This window comes from Schistocerca nitens, chromosome 5, assembly GCF_023898315.1.
Source record: "Schistocerca nitens isolate TAMUIC-IGC-003100 chromosome 5, iqSchNite1.1, whole genome shotgun sequence".
Taxonomy (NCBI): Eukaryota; Metazoa; Arthropoda; class Insecta; order Orthoptera; family Acrididae; genus Schistocerca; species Schistocerca nitens.
This window is the reverse complement of record NC_064618.1, coordinates 141,946,569-141,968,496: the sequence shown is the minus strand read 5'-3', so window position 1 is coordinate 141,968,496 and position 21,928 is coordinate 141,946,569. Positions and strand designations below refer to the sequence as shown.

At 43.2% G+C, this 21,928-nt stretch overlaps 1 protein-coding gene across 2 annotated transcripts in view; it reads right to left on the bottom strand.

The window, feature by feature from the left end:
• The window catches only part of LOC126259836 (uncharacterized), a 1,293,238-nt gene that overhangs the window by 847,123 nt on the left and 424,187 nt on the right, over positions 1–21,928 (bottom strand). For both annotated transcript variants that reach the window (XM_049956888.1, XM_049956887.1), the window contains one exon: positions 5,758–5,805. The gene's annotated coding sequence lies outside the window, so the exon portion shown is untranslated. The remainder of the gene's footprint in view (positions 1–5,757; positions 5,806–21,928) is intronic.

Genomic DNA, 21,928 nt, shown 5'->3' with positions numbered 1-21,928 from the left:
TAGCGCGTCTATACTTACAACGCATTCAAGCCTTGTTACCTACGGACTTCCGTCAATGTCGACTGTTATATCGCTGCTTCCTCGCACAGGCCAACATGGTGTTGGGGTTCTGTCCTCCAGCCTGTTGACAGATGAGGCTGCATTTACGAGGGGAGGTATTGTCAACCTTCACAACACCCACCTGTGGGCTACAGAGAACACCCGTGGTATGGTGGCTGCAAGGTCTCACCACCGGTTCAGCTTCAATGTGTGGGCCGGGACTACTGGCGAAGCCTTGTGTATGGGACCAGTCATCCTTCCACAACGCCGCACAGGCCAGACTTGTCTGTATTTCATGCTGGAGATCCTGTCTCCCTGCTGGAAGGGCTCGAAAGGTAATGTGACTACTTCATGATGGCGCTCCATCTCACGGCCTTCTTGAGCTTGGAGCTAAAACACTAGTACAGACAGGACATTCACACTTGCCTGGTGTGTTCCCATCTGTACCTTCGACCTTTGAAACCAACACTGTGAAAGGTCTTTACCTCCACCTTCAAGTGTACCTCCGTTGGAACACATATCCGGCCACATGTCTGAGTGAGTTTTTCTGCTCACTTATTCTCTCAGGAATCGTTTCCTAAGGTCTGTATCTATCTAGCAAAGTCGCCCTATATGTTACAAGCCATATCTAAAACTAAATAAAGACACATTTTAAGGGGAACTGTCTTATTGTCACTCCAGGGCTACCACGAAGCACATCACATTGCTCCTACTTAGCCATTTCCTGACGAGCTGCTTTGTGTAGCAGCCTTTGCTACACCTCTTCGGGGGTATATTGTGATGTTTATATTCCGCGAGTTTTTTTTTTTTTTTTTTTTGGCAACATGAAGAATATTTCCCTTCGCTGTGCATTATACACCTTTGGATTAACGCCGTGATTTTATTCCATGACTGCTGTTCCACTTAATCCTCGTAACTGATGGAGAGCAACGTCTCTTTTGGCTAGGATCAATCCCAAATCAACATCTACACAAAACAACCACCCCTCTCTCTCACGCTCAAGAGCACCCCATATACAATTTAGTGGCAACGGAATAATGGGATCTAACTGCTGTCTCTCTCCCGCTTCGGAAACTAACAGGACATCGTTATTCAAATTTCATCACTTATTAATTAATAATTTAAATACTGGAAAATATCAGACGTCTGTCCAATTAACGATCTCTGCATTTTTCCATACTACGAAATTAAAATCTCTAACTCTTTAGATGTCAGGTTGCAAAAGGTTCATGAGTACTCTGAGTTTCAATGGAAATACACTACTGGAGGATGGAAATGAGGCTGTGTTCAAGCTATCAACCTTATGGATCGAGCAGGAACCGTCTCGGTAAGACACTGGACTTAACAATCGTGTGGATGGTGGACCAAATCCCATACCATTCAGATCGTGGTTTTCCTAATTCGATTGAAGCAAATAACGGCATGGTTCCTCTGGAAAGGACGTGCCCGGTTTCCATTCTCATCTTTCCGCAATTAGAGGTTGTGCTCCGTCTCGAATGACTTCATCGTCGACGAGATACAATTTGTCTTTTTTTTCTATGCCTTTGCCTTCATTCCGACTACGGAGTTTTGTATAATGACACTTCTCTCCGTCTATCAGTGCTTCATTCACATGTGGTGTTTCTACATCTTACTTTCAGAAGTACACTGCTGGCCATTAAAATTCCTACACCAGGAAGATTACGTGCTATAGACGTGAAATTTAACCGACAGGAAGAAGATGCTGTGATATGAAAATGACTAGCTTTTCAGAGCATTTACACAAGGTTGGCGCCGGTGGTGACACCTACAAAATGCTGACATGAGGAAAGTTTCCAACCGATTTCTCATACACAAACAGCAGTTGAACGGCGTTGCCTGGTGAAACGTTGTTGTGATGCCTCGTGTAAGGAGGAGAAACACGCACCATCAAGTTTCCGACTTTGATAAAGGTCAGAATGTAGGCTATCGCGATTGTGGTTTATCGTATCGCGGACATTGCTGCTCGCGTTGGTCGAGATCTAATGACTGTTAGCAGAATATGGAATCTTTGGGTTCAGGAGGGTAATACGGAACGCCGTGCTGGATACCAATTGCCTCCTATCACTACCAGTCCAGATGACAGGCATCTTATCTGTGGTGTCACCGCCAGACACCACACTTGCTAGGTGGTAGCTTAAATCGGCCGCGGTCCATTAGTACATGTCGGACCCGCGTGTCGCCACTGTCAGGATCGCAGACCGAGCGCCACCACAAGGCAGGTCTCGAGAGACGTACTAGCACTCGCCCCAGTTGTACGACGACTTTGCTAGCGACTACACTGACGAAGCCTTTCTCTCATTTGCCGAGAGACAGTTAGAATAGCCTTCAGCCAAGTCCATGGCTACGACCTAGCAAGGCGCCATTAGTTACTTCATGAATCTAAAGAGTCTCACTTGTATCATCAAGAATGCTGTATACCAAAGGACGATATAAAAGTTAAGTGTTCTAGTAGCTACGTTCTTTTCTTTATCACATTCATCACGTATCCTGTTCCAGACTTCGCGCCAGTCGGCGTGTGTGTACGTGTGCCCTTTCGGCTACCCGTCTCTGTGGACTGGCTGCCTTGTCAGTCCACTACATTATCCGCATGACTGTTACGGATCGTGCAGCCACGTCTCGATCCCTGAGTCAACAGATGGGGACGTTTGCAAGACAACAACCATCGGCACGAACAGTTCGACGACGTTTGCGGCAGCATGGACTATCAGCTCGGAGACCATGGCTGCGGTTACCCTTCACGCTGCGTGATAGACAGAAGCGCCTGCGATGGTGTACTCAACGACGAACCTGGGTGCACGAATGGCAAAACGTCATTTTTTCGTATGAATCTAGGATCTGTTTACAGCATCATGATGGTCGCATCCGTGTTTGGCGACATCGCGGTGAACGCACATTGGAAGCGTGTATTCGTCATCGCCATACTGGCGTATCACCCGGCGTGATGGTATGGGGTGCCATTGGTTACACGTCTCGGTCAAATCTTGTTCGCACTGACGGCACTTTGAACAGTGTACGTTACATTTCAGATGTGTTACGACCCGTGGCTCTACCATTCATTCGATCCCTGCGAAACCCCTACATTTCAGCAGAATAATGCACGACCGCATGTTGCAGGTCCTGTGCGGGCCTTTCTGGATACAGAAAATGTTCGACTGCTGCCCTGGCCAGCACATTCTCCAGATCTCTCACCAATTGAAAACGTCTGGTCAATGGTAGCCGAGCAACTGGCTCGTCACAATACGCCAAGCACTACTCTTGATGAACTGTGGTATCGTGTTGAAGCTGCATGGGCAGCTGTACCTGTACACGCCATCCAAGCTCTGTTTGACTCAATGCCCAGTCGTATCAAGGCCGCTATTACGGCCAGAGGTGGTTGTTCTGGGTACTAATTTCTCAGCATCTATGCATCCAAATTGCGTGAAAATGTAATCACATGTCAGTTCTTGGTTCAAATGGCTCTGAGCACTATGGGACTTAACATCTGTGGTCATCAGTGCCTTAGAACTTTAGAACTTAGAACTACTAAAACCTAACTAACCTAAAGACATCACACATATCCATGCCCGAGGCAGGATTCGAACCTGCGACCGTAGCAGTCGCGCGGTTCCTGACTGAGCGCCTAGAACTGCTAGACCACCGCGGCCGGCCATGTCAGTTCTACTATAATATATTTGTCCAATGAATACCCGTTTATCATTTGCATTTCTTCTTGGTGTAGCAATTTTAACGGCCAGTAGTGTATTTATCCCGGGTGGGATGGTGTAGTGTTTAGCTAAATACACTTTCATTCGAGAGGACAACGGTTCGAACCCCTCTCTGGCCATCTTGATTCACATTTTCCATGATTTTCCTAAATCGCTTAAGGGGCTCCGGAACGCCCTATACTTGCAATGTTAAAATAACGCTTATAAATTACATCTTTCTTCACAAAGTATTTGAGGTAGGAAGTTGAACTTTTTACAGATTATTTATTGGAATATGGGCTACAACTTAACACAGGTATTTTACAAAATTTTAGTTCAGTTATTAAAGATGATTTTTTTTCAATTGTAATGAAAATTCACAACATTTTTTTGCAATTTTTTATTTATATATTCAAAAATATACAGTTTTTTTGAAAAAGGCTGTGTTAAATTATGCAGAAGGTACTGTGTAACATTTACTGAAAGTTTGAAACAAATATGTTTGGAAGATCCTTAGAAAACATGTAATTAGTATGAGAAAATAAAAGTTTTGGGAATCGAGCGACAAAGATTGGATTAACATTTTAGTGCATTCCAGGTCCATAGGATGGATTATCTTCATCCTCTGCAAACTCCTCCTCCAGCTTCCTCTTGTTCCTCCTCCTGTTTACTCTTGCTTGTATTTCTAGACTCTTTACAGCCCTGTCTGCAGCCCGAAGGCGTTCCTTGTCTAAAGCAAGCATCGCTCGTACCATGTTAGAACCTATCTTCATTCCCATATTTCTAAATACCTTTGGCTTTCCAACATTTCTCCTTTTCTTAAAAGCCTTCAGAGGATTTCTAATAACTTTACTTTTACTCATTATTATACTTCAACAAAACAGAGACTCAAGAAACAGAATTAATTACGAATATTTTCGAGATAACGACAGAGTAAATAAACATGAAACAATCGACAACGACACCAGCGATATATATTGAACCATCACAGGTTAGCCACAACACATACTTTATCTCACATCACTAAAATGTACCTGATGAACACGGACGTTAATAATAACACCATTTGACAGCAGTTTAACAGCGCCACAGTGGGTCACGCCCATGTAGAACACATTTCAAAAAAAATTTAAAAATAGTTGTAGTCTTCGGAAAATTCAGAAAACGCAAAAAAGTAAAAATTGAACTTTTCATGATTTTGAGCCTTTCCGGAGCCCCTTAAGGCGAATTCAGGAATGATATCTTTGAAAATGGCACTAATCACCGCGCTGTCGACGGGACGTTCAACTCCAATCCATCCTTCCTTCCTTCCTTCCTTCCTTCCCTCCCTCCTTCCTTCCTACCCTCCTTCCTTCCTAGCCTCCTTCCTTCCTAGCCTCCTCCCTTTCTCTTTTTCTTTCATCTGTAGTAGTCACGACTAATGTCGTGGAAGTGAATCGCGAGCTGAGTGATAACTAGAAAAGAAGATAATCGAATTGTTCGAAATGTAGTGATGCTGGAAAAAAGAGATTGAGGGCGGATAAGATTGCAAATATTGAGGTTATCTGCAGAACATACCGAAAACACTATGTGGAGGAGGTGAGAGACTAATAAGACGCGTGAAAGACATCAACGATTACTTCCAAGGTACTAGAAGCAGCCGTGGAGAGCAAAAACTGAAAGGGAAAGCAATCTCGAATGTATCCAACAAATAAATAAAGAATTTGGTGGTAAGTGCTACTTTCGGAGGAATATACTGACGCAGGAGAGGAAGTCATACTGGACCACTCTAAACCAGTTAGAAGATTGCCGACACCTTCCTCCCCCCCTCCCCCTCCCTAAACACCCACCCACCCACCCACATACCCACACACACACACACACACACACACACATGCGCGCGGGCGCGCACATAGAAGTGTACACTTAGACACACACGTTTGAGTAACATGTGAAAAAAATGGCTCATTGAAATATGGTTCACCCCGATTAGGACAGCACACGACATTCAGTGTAATACAGTAACCACACTTACCTGAGCGGAGTCTCACACAATCTGCTGGGCTACGACGCTGCGCAGAACCTGAAACAAAAGTTTTGGATAAGTCAGCTGGTACAACAACTAACAACACAACTAAATTTTAACTTTCTAACCACTGCACCTAATAGTGCAGTCAGCGAAACAGGGACAGTATCAATGGGGATACAAGTTACAGTGGCTAAAGTGTCGAGAATTGGGCTTGCTCTGAACTGGAGACTATCTGGAGCCGTCCAGGGAAAGGAAATGGACTTGTACGGATTTTTAAAAGTAGGAATAAAGAATATTTTTCCGGGAAGCAGTAATTTTTGACAACTATTCGATTCTAAAACGTTTTAATTGTTATCCCCGGACTGATTTCCGAGCATTCAAGGAATTACCACGGATCCAGTTTGGTAGATTAAGTGGAGACAGTTGGCGGTACATAAATTCTAGTGCAAGAGGAGCGACTAAGTTATCCTTGTATTACAGGCCTAAGCGAAGCTGTCGACCCTCATCGAAACATTTTCACAGCTACAGGAATACAAAAACTAGATCTGAGACCTGTAATACAATATTTCCTTTTCCGGCTGTGCAGTAATTTTATTTCGCGTATTCAAGTCACATACGTCGCCCATTAACTAAGCAGAAGAGAGAAGGACAGACTGTAAGGCGACCGCTTGCAATAAGTGGGAAATACGGGTTTGAATCCCAGTCCAGCACAAATTTTCGTTGTCGTCATTCCATTACACAACTGATGGTTGTCCATATTCGTAACTGCGAATACACTTCATGTATTTCGTGACGGCTGTAATCGCCGTAGTGCCTGCTCCTTCGGATACGCATGCTTGTCCAGTGGAACATTGCACCGTAATTCGGAATAACACAGGCACTGCAATATCGTAGTAACTAGTCTGGTTTCTCACTCTCACTTCTTAAGTTAACTTTCTCACCCTTTCGTATCCACTACTAACTTAAATAGAATGATGTACACTATGCCAACCAACATGGACTCCGAGATCATCAATCTTTCGAAACCCAACTCGCGCTTTTCTCACATGACATCTTGAAAGCCTAGGATTTGGACAATCAGGTAGATGCAGTATTTATTAAATTTCGAAATACGTGTCCAAGGGAAATAGCTTGGGTCTCTTTCTGTCCATGTTGTATGCTGATGAACGTAATCTCAGACTTTTTTCAGATGATGCACTTATGTACGTAGGTTGCAACTTAAATAATGGCGACACTGCTGTGGAGACACTATGCAGTGCAATCTACTACTGTCGCTAACAGCACACGTTGTTGACATACCGACCTTACCTCCGAACAAATGGAGGGCATGCTGAAATGTAACGCTTCCGAATTTTTTATGTGAAAACTCTTAAAGCTTTTTAATTAAAGCAAACGTTGTTAACATTCTACATCTTCAGTCTTCATGTCTACACGTTTTTAGCCCTCTGCCACTAGAGCTCTCCGAGTTGGGTGACATGGCTGTGTGTAACGTAACTCTGTCGGTGCGTAAGAAACAGCGCGCCCAAATTGAGTTTCGAATTCTAAGAGTTCTTCCACACATGGAGCACCGTCTCCTTCAGCATGGGTGGGAGAACAGACACGAGCGCTGGGACATCTGCAACAATCCCACACCTTAGGTTCACTGTCATTCATCAAACGCCACACCATCTAGACTGGACCCACCCGGTTTTCATCTGTTTCCAGAATTTAACGAACAGCTTCGAGGACTTCACTTTCACAATTATGAAGCGATGCAAGCAGAGGTGAGGTTGTGGCTCCGTCGACACAGTCACACATTCTAAAGTGACGGTATCAACAAACTGGTCTCTCGTTGCGAGGAATGAGTTCGTGACCAGGACGATTATGTTGAAAAATAAATATGTAAATGTCGAGAATAAATGAGTAAATGTTAATAACATTTGGTTAATTTTAAAAAACTTTAAGTGTGTTCACACAAAATTGGGAAGCATTACTTTTCAACACACCCTCGTATAATGGAATGCTGTCCGGAAAACATTGTATAAATGTTTAGGATTTAAGGATTTAAATGTACAGAAGATTGTTAACTTGCTGTAGATGTTAAGAAATGTAAAACTATGCGCTTCACAAAAGGAAAAGACGTACCATCCTATGACTTAAATATTAATGAGTCGCAACTGGGATCAGTCCGCTCATAAAAACACCTGTAGAAATGCGAAAAGGAATTCCCACAAAGGCTCAGTCTTAGCTAAAGCAGATTGTAGAATTCGGTTCATTTTGTAGGTTCCTGGGAAAATGCAGTCAGTCTGCAAAGGAGACTGCTTACAAAACATTCGTTTGACACATCCTAGAATGTGGCCGAAGTTTGGGACTCCTACGAAAGAAATTGGAATTATGTATTAATACCTTCAGCTGCTGACGGGCGTTGATATTATGTCAACGGGGACAGTTGTGCCTCGACCGGGACACGAACCCGGGATCTCCTACTTACATGGCAGACGCTCTATCCCTTTTTTTTTTAATCGTTGTGTTTGGTCGTTGCGGACGTCACGTGACATCCGTTCAAGTTCGTTTGTTGATCCTTCCACTCTTTTTTTTTGTTTTTTTGTTTTTTTTTTTTTTTTTTAATTACACAGGCCGGACACGCTGATCTACCGTGACGGCATCTATCTGAGCCTCCGAGGGCACAGAGGATAGTCCGACTACAGGGACTATCTCACGCTCGTCCTCCTTGAGACCCACATTCTCACCTTGTATGTCCACACACTACATTCGTACTGTCCCTACCCAACACACTCATTACTCGTGGAAGACATTCTTACCAAGTCCCGTAAGAATTTGGGTAATATGTGTGCACCCGCACAGAAGAAGGAGGTCATGGCCGGTATTGCTAGAACTATATACCTAAATGGATACGGTGTCTGTTCTTTCGGACATATAGGAATATCCTACGAAAGAGGACTCTCAGGGGACACTGAACGTATGCCAAGAAGGGCAACACGAACGGTCACGGAAATCCTGAGAAACAATTGGAAGACGGCCGAAGACAAATGCAAACTATCCTGCAAAAACCCATACATAATATTTTAAGAGATGAATCCAAGAGTATAGTACAACACCCTTCACATCGCGCCCGTAGAGATCGCTAAGCTCCAACTACACTGATGCTAAGCGGTCATTCCTCACGCGCTCCACGCACGGATGGCATGGGAGGAAATGTGTGCTTAAACGCAGTATATTAACATTGTCAACACCACCTGTTCCCGTATCACGCTCGATTCGACCGTCTTGAGTGATTGTCTTACGCTGCTTCTATCGAGGCTGATGGCCCAGTAGTTCAGACAACCGACTCACGTTTGGATGAAGGTGGTTTTCATTCATATTAGTTTTTCCATTTGCTTCCATGTTCGTTTTTTTCATTTGCTTCATTTTCTAGGATGTTAATTTCCTGAAGTACACGGTTGATTTCCCTCCCAACCCGAGTGCAATACGAGTATGTATTTCATCCCTCAAGCTATAGTCGTCGACAGGGCGTTACAAAAATGGCTCTGAGCACTATGGGACTTAACTTCTGAGGTCATCAGTCCCCTAGAACTTAGAACTACTTAAACCTAACTAACCTAAGGACATCACACACATTCATGCCCGAGGCAGGATTCGAACCTGCGACCGTAGCAGGGCGTTACAAGCTGACCTTTCCTTCCTCCTTTCGTTCTCTGTTTCTAAAAAGTCTTCCCTATTTTCATACTTAATAACCAAAATTCTAATGCTAATACCCTTCAACACACCCATTTGTAAGAGGTCCATGACTAAGCAATGCTCTGTAATACTCCATACATGCTTTGTAATTAGCCAATGAGTGCCGATAATTGTTCAAATCGGACGACTCACTAGTGTAGTTCTGAAAGATGACTAGCATAAGACTTAATGTATCCTTCATATTCTGACATAATTACCACCAAATACTGCGATATCCGTATGAACTGTCCATCATCATGATCATGGAGCACTCTACTTGGTTTTTGCACTAATTCTACGTTGATGTAAGATTATGGATTCTACAAGAATGTGGTGTTGACATATCAAGCTGTCCACCACCTTGAACGACGGAGATGTTATTATGGACCTACTGTTTGGTGTACCTAATGTACTACCAAAACGATAACATACAATATTAATGCAACATTTCAGTGTCTTGGCTACAGTGATAAATACTTCAGGGAAGAGAACTTCAGGTTGTCTCACTTGGTGTTGTGCTTCTGTAGAAAGAGATGGACTTCTAGTGCAGCCATGTGCAACCCACTGTGCTACAAGCATAATGCTATCCTTCCCATTCTTTTCCTAGTTCTTGTAAAAATTCTAAAGACTTTTATAGTGCGTGTGCACTTCATTTCATTTGTTAATATGATCAGTTCTCGTAAAAATGCTAAAAACTTTTACAGTGCATGAGCACTTTATTTCATTTCTCAATGTGTTTAATGCTTGTAAAATGGTAAAGACTACTACAGTGCGTATGCACTTTATTTCATTTCTCAATGTGATCAGTTCTTCTAAAAATGCTAAAGACGTATACAGTGCGCGTGCACTCTATTTCATTTCTTAATACGTTCTGTACTCATTGCGTGTGCACTTTATGTCATTTCTTCTTAATATGTTCTGTACGGTACTTATATTATTTGTCAATAATATATATATATATACATATATACATACATATATATATATATATATATATATATATATATATATATATATATATATATATATATATATATTCTGTGACTATAGACTTAGTAAACTAAATAGGTTATAGAAAAATTTGTTGCTCATGGCAAGTCGAACTGACCCACCATCGCTGCCAAATTTTTATCCCCCAATGGAGGGTTATGTAAGAAGTCCATGATTAAGGAATTTATTGCTAGCGCACTCGAGCAGATGTAACTTCGATGGATTGCTCTCGCACTGCCTGCAATATGTAAGCTATAATAGAATCGCAGACCAGAGAGCAGTGTCGGTAGCAGTAGAGGTAGTAGCTGGTAGTCAGGCGGTTCGGTCAGGTCGCTCTTAGACAGCAATTGTCTACTTGTATATCTCACAGAGAGCACTTGAGTCCTGTATGGAATTACCAAGGTCGGCCGTGGAGAGCGATGGCGGTGCCTGAGCGATGTAGTGTAAGGTAAAAGCAAAAAATATTATTATTTATTGCCGTGCGCATATGTAATTTCCAACAACTCATTTTGTTCTATTGTTATATCAAAGTCACATGTAAATAATTTTCAGTAATTTTTCAATAATAATCTTTCTTATAAAGATAACTTTTGACTGTCATTCATCTGAATTTAAAGTTTTTACTCCTATCCACAGTCATGCCAATTATCGTAAAGAAAAATCAGTTTTTTTATACATAACAAAATCTAGTGGCCAGAATTGCACTGGGCTGTGCCAGAAAAAAATCTTATAGGAGCAGATATATACGCGTTATCCGGTGACATTATTAAGGTAAGAATTTTTGGTTTATTCAGAATGACTTTTCAGGGTCTTGACGCAGCATTGATGACGTCCAGATTTACCAGTTTAGATTCACAGTCAGTTAATTATTGAAAGGTTATATATGAGTCACATTTTTATTGCGAGGTTAGTCACCATTTTTAATCCGAGGTTACGGAAATAATATGTTGGCAGGTTACAGACTATTTGCATCATCCGTAATTAAGGTTCTGTATTACTTCGTTACTATTTTTATGTTTTAGGAACCGGGGACACACACACACACACACACACACACACACACACACACACACACACACACACACACTCTTATACGGTCCTAGTTGATCCCATTGCTGTTCGATTAAGACTGTTTTATGAAAATTTGAGGGGACTGTCATTCGGCTACGTGTTCTATAATGATCTCCACAGCGTCGTGCAAGTAAATACGTAGCTGCTACCTCCCTCGACCTTATCAGTTAGCTTGTAATATCTGAAAGCTCCTTACTGCACATAATCCATAAAGGTTATGTGGCAATTCGTCCGCCAAAACACCTCGTAAGCCTTAACGATTAAGGCTCCTTTTACCTGTCCATTTACGAGTAATCCAAGTCCAAGCAGACTGTTTCTATATTTGACTAATACGTCTCTGATAGTTTGTAGCAGACAGCGTCTATCTGTAAGAAAGACTCACTGAGATCACTGATACAATTCACAATCGCACTTCAGTCACAGTAAAAGTAAATATATAAAGGTGAGACACGTAGACAGATTAAATATACACAAGTATCATTTCTGTAAGTGCTGCTGTAATAATAAATAATTTTGGGTTACAGTTTGTTAATGAAGGTGGATATGTATACAGGCAGCGCAACTTTCTCGTATGAAAACGTCTTTCAACAATCTAGTAAATTTGTAGCGTATTGGTTTGTTAGTATTAGCAACTTAGCTACGTTAGCATTCGGAATCTTCTTGGTGGGAAACATTAACTATAAAGCAGTGCGGTCAAAAAAAAAAAAAAAAAAGAAAGTTCAAATGGCTCTGAGCACTATGGGACTTAACTTCTAAGGTCATCAGTCACCTAGAACTTAGAACTATTTAAACCTAACTAACCTAAGGGCGTCACACACATCCATTCCCGAGGCAGGATTCGAACCTGTGACCGTAGCGGTCGCGAGGTTCCAGACTGTAGCGCCTAGAACCGCTCGGCCACCCCAGCCGGCCTACAGTCAACACCAGCTCCCTGAATGAAATGAAGTTAATATTTCCACTAAGGAATGAGTGATGCCCTGGCTTTAAATGGCGCAGGTGGAAACAGTTCCGACTTCAAGTTATCATTAACTGGTTATAAATACCTTTAATCGTCTAATACTTCTCGACCGCTGTCTTCAATAACTTGAGTTCACAGCATTAATTGAGCACAACTGTTCAATCTTTATTCCCAGACCGATGAACTCAGCAGTTTCGTGTCTTCAAAACATCGTTAGTTAAATTGTGGCTTTGATATTACCACGAATTAAAAAAGTAATAGAGAACTGGTGTCCTCAGCATAACCATTATGTCAACACACTTGGTTGGTTGGTTGATTTGTGGGAGTGGACCAACTTTGTCACGTGGCAACTACGTAAGGTTCTGACAATGAAATAGCCCTTAAAAGCACAAATGTAAATCTAATTTGAGATGTAGCTGGAGGAGAAGTGTTTAAAGGTGAATCGAAAACTGACTTGAACGTATGTAAAACACGTTGATAATACTTATATATTTCTTATGTTGACGCCCAGCAGCAATGAAATATCAGTTGACAGTCCTCACTGTGACTGCAGAGATATACGTCTGTCAGTTTCCCACTTCAGACTACTGCTGCTAGATCTCTGGTGCCGACGCTCCTTTGTCCCGTTCATCACAGATCTTTCAGAATACGTAATAAATAAATTTTCAATGTTTCAAAAACGGAACAGGTAGAGCCAATTGAGTCAATTTAATATTAAGAACACAGAGTTTCAGAAGCAACAACGGACGGATGGCAGAGTTTCAACATTGACGTGCAATCCGCTCGTTTGTTACTCACATCACCAAAATTAAACTGTTTAGGAGTCGGCCCTCGCACAGGTTGCGATACAGTTTTTTTGGAGACTATAGACAGTTCAATGCCCTAAATGACGACAGTCCGGGTCACTCGCAGTATTCAGTTTCACTCGTAGCTGCAACGCGAACGGACCGAAGCTGCTAAAATTACAACGAAATTGCATACATACAAGGAAATAATATTACACAATAAAAAACAATATTGCTCCGGCATAAAACATTACACATAAACTCATTACAAGACAAGATGAGCATCAGTAACTGTGAAAGCTGGACTTTAATACTTCTTTGGAAACTTTGGCCACTGGTTCTGGTGCGGTGTGCACACACAAGCTATCAGTCTGAGATATTATTATCGCGAGTGGCAGCGTGCGAACAGTTGTCGAGAAGGACGCCTCGTCGCAGCCTGCCGTGACGGTGCTAGTAGCGCAGGGGGAGACTTTGGTATTAATTGAGGATTTTTGGTAATTTGCCTTTTTGCAGGACGTAGTTGTTGCTTGCTTGCGCACTATAGGGATTTTGTCAGATTTGTGTACGAATACTTTGACAGTAATATTCGTATCTTTGTTGTGACGAGATGCGTGATATTGGTTATAGACATTATGAAATAATTAAAGTTATTGTAGAATAATTAAAATTATTCCTCATTAAACTGTCGAAGAAAAGGGAATGTCCGAGTGAAGTTTGTCAGTATTTAAATTGTCAATTTTCAGAATATAGTAAATTGAATGTTTTTATTGGTTTCTTTCATTTTTTTTTACACCGCTTAAGGCTTGGTGACCAATCCCCTCCTGATCATTCAATTTCTATATAAAAATGGCAGTAGTTGTATCAGCAGATGTTACCATGCATTGCACTCTGCGTGGATCGCAGTATTTCTTTTGAATTATTTTATCATGTCCCTGAATGCAGATAATTCACGCAGTTGCAGGGGCAAGACGAGGTAAGTTGTCTGTTGCGTGCATGAGCATTATTGTATTAATCGTTAGGAGATGTTAGAATGTTTTTTTATAATCGCAGTCATATACAAGAGAATTTGATGTTTCATGATTTATAGGAAGAGTAATTTTTTTTTTGTCCTCAGTCAGAATACCATCATTGTCAGAGATGGAGCTACATACTTCCGTACGTCTTTCACAAGAACAATAGAAGAATAAATATTACAAATATTGAATTAGGTCTAAACAACTTTCAACAGAGGAAGAAAAAAATACTAAATGAAAAAAGGATATGTACAGAATTGATTCATGTTTTTACAGAATCCTAAACGATTAGCAGTAGTAAATGTACATACAATAATCTAGGTCTAACTAAACACACACACACACACACACGCACGCGCTCGCAGAGAGAGAGAGAGAGAGAGAGAGAGCGAGAGAGAGAGAGAGAATAATCATTTGCTCACCATGGGCATTCGACGGACGTTCAAAAAATTGCTAGCACACGGTAGTGCAACAAGCGAAGATCGGGCATAGAGGCAGGAATGCAAATTTTTGCTAGACAGCTACCTCTCTTCTATAGGCTAGTTATTAACTAAGAACTAGAAGCTATTTAAATTTAAGCACTTTTGACGAGTAATATAAGTAACGTCAAAAACTAGTATCTTCATTTTAATCAGCTGTAAGTCATTGAGTGATTAAGTAAAACGTAAATGGTCTGAACGTAATCACATAAAATTGTCAGTAAGCTGTCTCGCTGTTTTATTCTATAATAGAAATCAAACCAGTCACCTCTAGAGGAATCATTACAGGCATCATTTCATACCGTGTAATTCCGCCCCTGGACTTTATAACCGCCTGGATTTGGATAGGAAGTGAGTCCACAACGTTGCATGGGTATGCTACATGCATGTCAAGGCACTCGCTGAAGATTTGATTGCGCAATTCTACCAAATTGCTGGGATCCTAACGTCGATATTTTATCCGCTGTTGCAACATGCCCCACACATTTTCGATAGGCTTCAATTCAGGTGATTTTTCAGGTCAGTCGAGATGTAACGCGAGGGGGAGTGTTTAGAAAGACAGTCACTCTCCCAGCCGTATGAAATATGCTGTTGTTGTCCAGAAAAGTAGGGGTATCAACAACACCTGATCAAATGGTTCAAATGGCTCTAAGCAGTATGGGACTTAACATCTGAGGTTATCAGTCCCCTAGACTTAGAACTACTTAAACCTAACTAACCTAAGGACATCACACGCATCCATGCCAGAGGCAGGATTCGAACCTGCGACCGTAGCGGTCGCGCGTTTCTAGACTGAGCACCTAGAACCGCTCTGCCGCAACGGCCGGGCGGTGCTAACCTGTAATGTGTTGCCGCCAGGGTAATTATTATCCAACAATGCTTGCATCTCAAGACTGTGTTGAGTCAAAAAGTCGAATAATACGCAATCCGTTGCCGTTTATCTGTACATCATTTACAACCGTCGCTGCGACGACTGCGTTTGCTAAGAGAGAACTACTTCTGTTTTTCCTGTGTTCGGGGTGGGGGATGGGTGTGCTGGGAAGAACAATTGGGCTGTCAACGTGGGAGAAGCCGAGTACGAAAAAAAGGAAAGAAAACGGTTTTTATAGTGGAACAAGAAGCAGTTCTATACGGGCAATGTTAGCGGGGCACGCGTGTCGTATGACCGTCTCCGAGAAAGAAGAACCTCTGCTGCAAAGGTAATTCAAGTTGACTATAAATTCAACAAGAAATAATTATTGATGAATAATGTTTCCATGACAGCTGATGAAAATGCAGCTGACAGCAGTGATCCCCCTTCAGTTAGCATATGGTGAAAATGTGGTGTCACCGCAAGGCACCACACTTGCTAGGTCGTAGGCTTCAAATCGGCCGCGGTCCGTCAGTACACATCGGACCTGCGAGTCGCCTCTGTCGACGCTAGCAGACCGAGCGCCGCCACTCGGCTGGTCTTACGAGACAAGCTAGCGCACTGGCCAGTTCTACAGCCGACTTTAATAGGAATGGTTCACTTGTTATAGCTTCAGAGATCCCTTTTGCAGAGACGCAGGTTAGCATAGCCTTCAGCTAAGTCAGTAGCTCCGACCTAGCCCGGCGCCACATACAGTTTATGCATTGACAATTGATCTATATGTGTGAAGCAATCAGAATTGTAAAGAAGTATTCGCAGTTCAGTCTATAACTGCACTTGTAAATATTATTGTACAAAGTAAACAACAAGCCTGTTGGGTTGGGGTTGTTTTGGGGAAGGAGGCCAGACAGCGAGGTCATCGGTCTCATCGGATTAGGGAAGGACGGGGAAGGAAGTCGGCCGTGCCCTTTGAAAGGAACCATCCCGGCATTTGCCTGGAGCGATTTAGGGAAATCACGGAAAACCTAAATCAGGATGGCCGGACGCGGGATTGAACCGTCGTCCTCCCGAATGCGAGTCCAGTGTTAACCACTGCGCCACCTCGCTCGGTCTACAAAGTGAAGATCGACGTTCACCGCCGATGCCTAATTAAAGCTAAGTGTTTAATTGTATTCCTGTCTACTAACTTTCTAATCACCTAAGATGTTCCAGATACATCCCGTCAAGTATAGTTAATTGATTCCCACGTCAGCCTACGTGATCAACGCATGCAATCAATGGCCATTGATCCTCGTGATCAGACTAAGAGTCAAATTGCGTGACTCAGCCGGGTCACCCTTTTCCCATGAGGCCTATAGTTCCGCCTCATGCATAGCAGAAAATGCGTCACATTCTTGCTGGCATCCCACCGTCTGCACTTGTCTCCAACTACGTGACGTTGTGTGATATACCAATATCTGGACCTGTCGCAACGGCAGGAGGGCGCTGCAGGTTCCGGCAGTGTTCGGCGGCCCAGCAGGTGTGTGTAACCGGTGAGAGTGGCGACACACGTGACGTCACAGATGTGGCGGGGGTTCACGAACCTGGCAGAAAACAAACGCGCCGCCTGCCGCGTGCTGCCAAGAGGGGGCGCACGCCCTGTGCGTGACAACGCGCTGCGTGACCCGCCTACGTCGCAAACGCGAACGCAACTACACTTCGGAAGAGTTTCACAGCACTGAGTCACGGTGGAATTTTACAGCGTTTGGAGTACAACGCTGACGGAAGAAATTCTTACACGCCACAGCAGACTGGACCAGAGCTGAAAGAGGAAGTATAATCTGCGTAGTCTGCGATTTGCTCAACTGGTCGCAGATGAGGGAAATGTATTGCAGAGAAAATTAGAATTCAGTATTCCTTCATTTATTTATTCCTTTTTACACGTTTAGATGTTAGCAATTATGAGAATCGTGGTTCAGGTATAGTTACATAGTTGACTCGCAACGAACATGCTAACGTTCATGTCCGTTGCAGGCCAACCAAGTAACTATGTACACTCATGCTCATAAATTAAGGATAATGGTGATAAGTGGTGAAACAACGCTCTGGTGGGCGGTTTGCGGGTTTAAATCTCCTCGGTGTATTACCATGCGCTGCATTTGACCTGCGGTCGCACGGTGGCGCTGGCAGCAGTCCACATACGCAGAGGTGTGTTGGTGCATGTCAGAGTACGATGCAGCGAGTAAGTGTACAGACATTTTCAGACGTGTTAATGGTGACTGTGTGTTGAAAATGGCTCAAAGAACACATATTGATGACGTTATGAGGGGTAGCGTACTAGGGCGACTGGAGGCTGGTCAAACGCAGCAGGTCGTAGCACGGGCCCTCCGTGTGCCACAAAGTGTGATCTCAAGACTATGACAACGACTCCAGCAGACAGGAAACATGTCCAGGCGCTACAGTACGGGAAGTCCACAGTGTAAAACAGCACGAGAAGACCGATGTCTCATCGTGAGTGCCCACAGACGGCCACGGAGTACTGTAGGTAGCCTTGTTCGGGACCTTACTGCTGCCACTGGAACAGTTATCTCCACACACACAGTCTACAGACGACTGAACAGACATGGTTTATTCGCCCGGAGACCTGCAAGGTGCATTCCACTGACCCCTGGTCACAGGAAAGCCCGTAAAGCCTGGTGTCAAGAACACAGTACATGGTCATTGGAACAGTGGTCCCAGGTTATGTTCACGGACGAGTCCAGGAATGTCTAAACAGTGATTCTCGCCGGGTTTTCATCTGGCGTGAACCAGGAACCAGAGACCAACCCCTTAATGTCCTTGAAAGGAACCTGTATGGAGGTCGTGGTTTCATGGTGTTGGGTGGGATTATGATTGGTGCACGTACAACCCTGCATGTCTTTGACAGAGGAACTGTAACTGGTCAGGTGTATCGGGACGTCATTTTGCACCAGTATGTCTGCCTTTTCAGGGGTACAGTGGGTCCCACTTTTCTCCTGATGGATGATAACAAACGGCCCCACCGAGCAGCCATCATAGAGGAGTTCCTTGAAACAGAAGATATCAGGCGAATGGAGTGACCTGCCTTTTCTCCAGACCTAAACCCCATCGAGCACGTCTGGGATGCTCTCAGTAGACGTATCGCTGTACGTCTTCAAACCCCTACGACACTTCAGGAGCTCCGACAGGCACTGGTGCAAGAATGGGAGGCTATACCCCAGCAGCTGCTCGACCACTTGATCCTGAGCATGCCAACCCGTAGTGCGGCCTGTGTACATGTGCATGGTGATCATATCCCATACTGATGTCCGGGTACATGCGCTTTGTAGCACATGTGTTTCGGGACGGTTTTCTGACCTTATCACCAATAGCGTGGACTTACAGTTCTGTGTCGTGTGTGTTCCCTATGTGCCTAGGCTATTAGCGCCAGTTTTGTGTAGTTCCACGTTGTGTGGCACCACATTCTGCAATTATCCTTAATTTATGAGCATGTGTGTAATTCTCAGTAATTCTCTGAACCAGGATTCTGATGATGGCTAACGCTGAAATGCGTAAAAATGGATCAAAAACGAAAGAATACTCGATTCCAATTTTCTTTGCAGTACAATTCCTTCATCTACGACCAATTTGACACTACAAAAATTATTCAGCTTGGTCTCCGCTCTCCTTGGTGCCTTTATGCACACCTTTGTTGAAAGAGGAAGTGACAGCAGAATTGGAAACGAAATACAGCTGAACTGCTGTAGGATCGACAATTTGCGCGGTGAGTCGGGTACGTTTAATGAGACAGTAGCTATATTAAATTTTAAAGTCCCAAGGGTTCGGAACTGAAAACGTTCTAACCTGTTCTTCAGATGGGTCAGCTAGCAACCCAATTCTGTCGCAGTAATCCATAGCATTGCTCACATTGTCAAGTTAATTGGACTCTGAGTTTTATCTTGTGTGATATGCTAGGCTGCACAGCCAGTAGCAAGCCCCTGACGACTGGGTGTCAGTGGCAGGCTTCACGGTCTCCGTAGCCCTAGCTGCAAGTGACCCAGCCAGAGATGTGTATTACTGCGCCTAACAGTGTATCATGTAAATAACCGTTTGTTCCTTTTGCGCTGTGGCGCTACAGCACGTTTAATGGAAAGTGCTTTTCATGGCAGACACGGGTGCAGCCAATAAAGGGTGAACTGTGGCGCGGCCACCTGAAAAGAAAGTAAAGCAGTAATTAATGCGAACACTGCCTTGAAGACCACAGAGTTCTTCCAGGCATTGTCCTGCTGGAGGTGGTATACTGTTGTCTTGCTCCGCCCTTTGATCTGGTTCAACCAGCCAGCTATAGAGGGACCCACGTTTAACGTGGATTCCGAACCACAGTGAAACTCGGGATCGTTCACGTCAACGATCATTGTCTGAGGTGAAAGAATTATTAGTGGCAGATAAAAATCCAGAGATTAACCGGGGATCGAAACCGAGACAACAGAGTCAGCTAGCCATCCTTCTGCCGTTATAATGACGCTTAAACGTGCATAGAGACAAACATTTAAATGAATTATGAACGTCTGATAGTTGTAGCGTGGACGTAGATGTAACGATAAATGTAATTTGAACAGTTCATTTTTAAAATTTTTCCGTGAGTCATCTGTTTTCTAATTGGTTCGATGCTGCGGCCCTCCACGATTTCTTCTCCTGAGCCAACCTCTTGATCTCAGAGTTGGACTTGGAAGGTAAAGCACTCCATCTTCAGGCCACAAGTGGCCCATCGGGACCATCCACCCGCCGTGTCATCCTCAGCTGAGGATGCGGATAGCAGGGGCGTGTGGTAAGCACACTGCACTCCTGGTCGTTACGATGGTTTCCTTTGACCGGAGCCGCTACTATTCGGCCGAGTAGCTCCTCAGTTGGCGTCACGAGGCTGAGTGCACCCCGAAAAATGGCAACAGCGCATTGCGGCAGAATGGTCACCCATCCAAGTGCCGGCCACACCCACTTGGAAGGTACGACCTCAATTATTTGCTGGATGTATTATAGTGTCTGTCTTCCTCTAGCGTTTTTATCCTCAACGGCACCCTCTAGCACCATGCAAGTTATTACATGTTTTCCTCACATATGTCCTACCATCCAATCCATTCTTCTTGTCAGTGTTTTTGTATACTCCCCTCCTCGCAAATCTTTCGGACAATCTCCTCATCCTAATATTTTCAACCCACCTAACCCACACAAGAAAATCTACTCGCAGGAGAGATCAGACAGCTGTAAAATAGTAAAAGTGATGGCGGTCTTCGACTGACTCGCTTAGGTTAGGAGCCTTGACGTTATCACACGATACCCACTACATCAGAGGATTACATACAGATTTTAAAATGAAGTAACCATTAATATAGTCTAAAAATTCTTTTCTTACTTACTGTATTTTAGAATCACACTTTTATTCCATTGTTAAATACTGGCTTACTCTAGTAGTGACTTTTTGTTGTTATTTTTGTGGGTTTAGTCGCTGGGATATTTACAAAGCTGTTGCATTCTCTCCACTAATTACTGATTATTTACCATTTACATAGTACAGAACTCGGAAGATCAGTTGAAAGGAATTAATAGTTTCTTGGAAAGAAGTTACAAGACGAATCAACAAAAACAAATTAAAAACTATCTTATGTAACCGAATGATGCTGAATGAATTAGGTTAGGAAATGAGACACTAAAACTAGTAGATGAAATATGCTGTCCTTGGAGTAAAGTAACCGACAATGGATGAAGTGATGAGGCTATTAAAAGAAAACTGGCAATAACATGAAAATAGTTTCTGAAAAGGAGAAATCTGTTAACTTCAAATATAAATTTAAATGTTAAGAAGTATGTTCTGAAAGTTTTAGTTTTGAATGTAGCCTTGTACGGAAGTGAAACATGGACGATAAATAGTTCAGACCAGAAGAGAATAGAACCGTTTTAAATCTGCTGCTGCATATGAGATATTGAATGAAACCGGTAAGTTAAGTAAAATTATGGCACAATTTGACTAAAATAAGGAATGGTTTGATAAGACACATCCTGAGAAATTTGATGAAAATTTAGGGGCAAATGGAGATTTGTACGAGACCGGGACCCGAACCAACACTGCCTGGTCCGCAGCACGTTGTCTAGCGATTGGCGTTGCTGCCTCTGGATCATGGGGTCCCCGGTTCGATTCCCATCCGCGTCAGGGATTTTCTACGCCCAGAGACTGGGTGTTTGTGTTGTCATCATTTCCTCATCATATGGGAAAATGGCGAGGCTGGACTGTGTAAAGATTGGGAATTCTACGGGCGCTGATAACCACGCTGTTGAGCGCCCCA